Genomic DNA, 5,772 nt, shown 5'->3' with positions numbered 1-5,772 from the left:
GTGTGCGTGTGTGTGTGTGTGTGTGTGTGTGTGTGTGCCCTTGGAGGCCAGACGAGGGTGTCAGATTCCCTGGAACTGGAATTACAGGCAGCTGTGACCCTACCACCACCATGTGGGAGCTGGGAATTGAACCTGGGTGGTCCTGCAAGAGCAGTACATGTCTTGACTGTCTCTCCAGCCCTGTAATCTAAGTTATAAACGTGTTCTAAGAACTCAAGCTGGGCTGAGATAGCCCAGCAGTAAGAGTCTGCTTGCCCTTCTCTAGAAGGCCTGCATTCACATGCCAGCACCTACAAGCTACTCACAACTATCAAATACCAGCTCCAAGGGGTCTGACACCCTATTTGACCTCTTTGGGCACCCACCCACACAGCACACACACACACACACACACACACACAAAACCATAAATAAAAACAAAATCTAAAAAGATATATATGTATTAAAACAAGGCTGCTACTGGCCTATGGTGACACACACCTTTAATTACAGCACTCAGGAGACAGAGACAGGTGAATCTCTGGGTTTGAGGCCAGCCAGGTGTACAGAGTGAGTTCCAGGACAGCCAGAGCTATGACACAGAGAAATGCTGACTTGTGGTGCGGGTGGGGAGAATTGCGAGGTCATGTTAGAATTCAAATACAGAACCATTTTATTCTTAGCTCAAAGATGAGCGGGAGTTTTGTTGCTTTGACAAAAAGCTTTTTCATTAATATCCATCACACATAGACTAGTACCCAGCGGAGGCTCACTGAATATATGTTGGATAAAAGAATGAACTGGGAATTTAAGAACTAAGAGGGGATTCGGCGGATGCATGTGTAGTGAACACCTACTGTGCACCAGAGTATGTGACTTGCCTTTTTGTTTGTTTGTTTGGGATAAGAGTCTCGGGCTGGTGAGATGGCTCAGTGGGTAAGAGCACCCGACTGCTCTTCCGAAGGTCCGGAGTTCAAATCCCAGCAACCACATGGTGGCTCACAACCATCTGTAATGAGATCCTGTGCCCTCTTCTGGAGTGTCTGAAGACAGCTACAGTGTACTTACATATAAATACTTACAAATAAATAAATAAATCTTTAAAGAAAAAGAAAAAAAAGAGTCTCACAGTGAAGTCCTAGTTTGCCTGGAGCTCTCTTTGTAGACTAGGCTGGCTTCCAACCCACAGAGATGTGCTCGCCTCTTCCCTCATACTGGGGTCAAAGGTATTTGCCATCCATCATACCCAGCCCATTTGGGGGGGGGGGTTGAGAGAATTCTTATGCTGTAGAACAGGTTATACTTCCTATATAGACCAGGCTGCCTCAGCCTCCCAAGAGCTGGGATTACAGCATGAGCCTGACATGTATACATGCATATATATGTGTACAACATATATATATATATATATATATATATATAATATATATATATATATATATATATATATATATATATATATATATAATCTCGAGATTTAACCTATATTTCTGAAAGTATGTATATGAGGGAGTGGATGGAGGTCAGAGCACAACCCATACGTAGAAGTTGGCTGTCCCCTTCCAAGGGAGCAAACCGAGGTGGTCAGGATTGACAGCCAGTGCCCTTACCTACTGAGCCATCTCACCAGCTTGTGACTTAGGTAAACTAACAAGGTCCCTGATACATAAAGAGCCCTTACAAGAAAGACAATAAATATATGTTCTGTTCGTATTAAACGCAATACATAGAAAAGTTATTAAAGCGAATTATTTATTACTAATCACAGTTCATGTTTTCTGATAGTTTTTATTTTGACAATGTGCATGAGAGGGTGTGTGTGTGCCATGGCATGTGCGTAGAAATCAGAGGACAACTGCAGCTGTCTGTCCTTTCCTTCCACCTGGGTGAGGCAGGGCTTATTTGTTCCCTTCGGAGTATTCCCGGCTCTCTGACCCATAAGTACCCAGGGATGCACACTGTGATCACGGTACCGTTACAGACAGCAGATGCTACGGTTCTGCCTGTTTGAACTGAGGTCCTCATGCTTGTACTGTAAGCATGTTCCCAATGAGCCCTCCCCCCAGCCTCACTCAGTGGTCATCTAATTAGGTACCTAACACTGGTACCCAGGTGCCACCATTGTGCTCATTGTACAAATGGAGAAACAGTCTTCTCCAGGTTAAAGCTCACCAAAATAGGCAGGGTTCAAACCCAGATGGTCTTGTCATGTCAAAGCCCAGGCTCTTGAACTCGGCAAGAGTTCTGACAAACAGGAGGCTTGGTTACATTCGACCTAGACTATCGGGAGGGAAATTGACTCTTATCTCTAACGGTGGGGAGAATATCTGATTATGCTTCAGATTTGTCTTTCAGTCACACGAAGACTGGGACAGATAATGGGGACAGGACTAGAGGCAAGGACTGAGGCCAGGATGAAAGGTAGTGCTCAGATCAGTCCAAGAAGTTTAAACGTGCTTTCCTTAGTCTGTCCAAATAATTACAGAAAGTGCTTTATGGTTTTAGTTATTTAGCTTAGGTAATATATGCACATAGTGCAGCATTCAAAAGCATAACAGGAAGCATCATAAAATGTAAATTGGAGTTGAGCGCATGGTTCAGTGGTACAGAGTCTACCTAGAATCCTCAAATCTGCACACACGTTTAATCCCAGCACTTGGCAGTCAGAGGCACGTGGGATCGCTGTGAGTTTGAGGCCAGGCTGGTCTTCAGAGTGAGTTCCAGGACAGCCACTGCTACAAAGAGAAACCCAATATAAAGAAAGAAAGAAAGAAAGAAAGAAAGAAAGAAAGAAAGAAAGAAAGAAAGAAAGAAAAAAGCCGGGCGTGGTGGTGCACGCCTTTAATCCCAGCACTCAGGAGGCAGAGGCAGGCAGATATTTGTGAGTTTGAGGCCAGCCTGGTCTACAAAGCGAGTTCCAGGACAGCCAGGGCTATACAGAGAAACCCTATCTCAGAAAAACCAAAAAAAAAAAAAAAAAAAAAAAAAAAAAAAAAAAAAAAAGAAAGGAAAGAAAGAGAAGAAAAGGAAGAAAAACAAACAAACTAGGTGGCTGGAGAAAAAAAGCATTGGCTATTCTTCTAGAGGTCTGGTATTCAATTCACAACCATCTGTAATAGTAATATAATCTTATGCAGGTATATTTGCAGATAGAGCACTCATATACATAAAATAAGTAAATCTTTTTTTTTAAAGTATCCTACTAGCCCCTCAGATATTTTGGGTCACACCAAATCAACTTCTGTTAACCCCCCTGACATCTTTCCAGAGATTTACAGGTGAGAATAGATGGGGAGAATGTATACATTTTTTGTTTGGTTGTCTTTTGTTTTTTTTGTTTTGTTTTGTTTTGTTTTGTTTGATACAGGGTTTCTCTGTATAGCCCTGGCTGTCCTGGAACTCACTCCTAGAACTCAGAAATCCGCCTGCCTCTGCCTCCCAAGTGCTGGGCTTAAAGGCGTGTGCCACCACGCCCAGCGAATGTATACATTTTAAGATGACTCAGTATCAGCATTTTTGTTTTGTTTGTTGAAACAGGGTCTGTGTCGCCCTGACTGTCCTGGAACTCGCTTTGTAGACCAGGCTGACCTCAAACTCACAAATATATGCCTGCTTCTGCCTCCTGAGTGCTGGGATTAAAGGCGTGCACCAGCTCTATGTGCCAACTTTTCTTTTGGTTAAAGAGAAAGAAAAAGTAAGAGAAAACCACACACAGCCCAGCATTTAAGGTTTTTGTTCGTTTGTTTTGTTTTGTTTTGTTTTGTTTTGTATGTACGTGTATGGATGGCTTCATGTGCCCACCGCTCAAATTTTAACTGCCTACGTGTCCTTAGCTTGTGCCAAGGACAGTGTGAATACGGTCTTTGTGCTTGCATTCCTACCACACCTTGTTTCAAGGCAACTTCCTAACATAAAAGCCAAGCATGAACCATGGCTAATGACATTTTGCCAGAAACAGAAGCATGAGTTTCAGGGTCTCTGCCAATATGTGAATCATGCCATTATCTCAGCTCTTGGGGCTTCCCCTTGGAAAACAGAATTGCCCTACAGTCTTAGCGGTGAAGTTTTCTGTCCCATGCTCTCTTGTAGAAACAAACAGTCCGAGTGAAGAAAGGACTTGTCCCAGGTCTCAAGGGGTTGCTGACCTCTTGGTTGCCCACATAAGTGGAACAAATGTTATTATTTTTGCAGCATCCTCAAATTATTCCCAAGATTTATGTCTTCCTGATTCTCTTGAAAATCACAGCTAAAGATCTTCCTGCCTTTATGGTTGTCTACCACAGAGGAATTATAAGAAACTGTCTCCCTCTGCTGAGCGCACTCTGTAACTACAAGGCTGAAAACGTCCGTTCCTCTGAAATGTTGGCCATTATAGTTGGTGTAAGAGAGTTTCACTCATGTCACTGTTTCCAAGACGTGGGAGAGTTTGCTTCAAAAAGTGTATTCATTGGCTACCTGGTAATGCATTTGCTGTGTAGGCATGAAGACTGGGGTTCAGGTCACTAGCACCACATAAATGACAGTTAAGGGCATGTCTGGAACCCCCAAACAGGCCTGAGAGTTGAAGAGAGGCATCCCCAACTAGCTGAATCATCTAGGCCAGGGTCCAAGAAAGACACTCTGCCTCAATATATGGAGAATGATCAAGGAAGACACCTGTCATGCCATCTCTAGCTTATACACACACACACACACACACACACACACACACACACAAATGAATTCACAGAAGACTCACAAATATAGTCCCCAGAGATGGGCAATATGACATCTTTTGTCTTTGAACTGCTTGTGAGATATCTGTCAACAACAAGGAGCCTGATTACATGAACTGGAATCCCAACTGACCATGGCAGCATACCCATTCATTCTCAGTGCTTGGCACACAGAGGCAGATGGATCCCTGTGAGTTGGAGTCAGGCTAGCCTGGTCTACAGAGTGAATTTTTTTTTTTTTTTTTTTTTTTTTTTTGGTTTTTCGAGACAGGGTTTCTCTGTATACTCCTGGCCGTCCTGGAACTCACTCTGTAGACCAGGCTGGCCTCAAACTCAGAAATTCACCTGTCTCTGCCTCCCAAGTGCTGGGATTAAAGGCATGCGCAGCTTACAGAGTGAATTCTAGCACAGCCTGGGATACATAGTGAAACCCTCCAGGGGCCAGGTGTGGGGGTGGGGGGGTGGGGACTGGGATCAGAAACATCTTGAAAGGCTTCAGTATGCAGGCAGAGGTGTAGAGCAGGTTCTAAGTAAGAGCCCCGAGTGAGGACAGACCTGGAGATGACACAGAATGCTGGGAAATCTCAGAATTGGTAAACAGGTCACTGGAGGAGGAGGAAAAAAGCTGGTAACATTTTAACAATATGGTTGCCATTATGACCTCTAAGAATACAAACTGCAAAATGTCACAACAGGAAACTCTTACTTTATTAAGATTAATGGGACCTTAAAAATATGAGGGAAAACCACATTCCAAGTCAGTTAACTTGATTATAGCAGCCACATTGCTGCCATACTCCACAGCATGTTTTTGATAGAGCTAACTATAAAGGACATGTCCTAGAAATTAAAACACGTGACCTTTGCTCCTTGCCTTCAGTGTTTGGGGAAAGGATTAGAGACGTGAGACAGACAGGCAAGGCACCTCCACCAGCTGCCCCCCACCCTCCAGCAGTCATCCCCCTTAGAATTATTTTATCCCGAGACAGGGTTTCTCTGTGTAGCCCTGGCTGTCCTGGAACTCACTCTGTAGACCAGGCTGGCCTCAAACTCAGAAATCTGCCTGCCTCTGCCTCCC

The sequence above is a fragment of the Mus pahari genome, chromosome 6 (assembly GCF_900095145.1).
Source record: "Mus pahari chromosome 6, PAHARI_EIJ_v1.1, whole genome shotgun sequence".
Taxonomy (NCBI): Eukaryota; Metazoa; Chordata; class Mammalia; order Rodentia; family Muridae; genus Mus; species Mus pahari.
Note: the sequence above shows the minus strand (reverse complement) of the source record.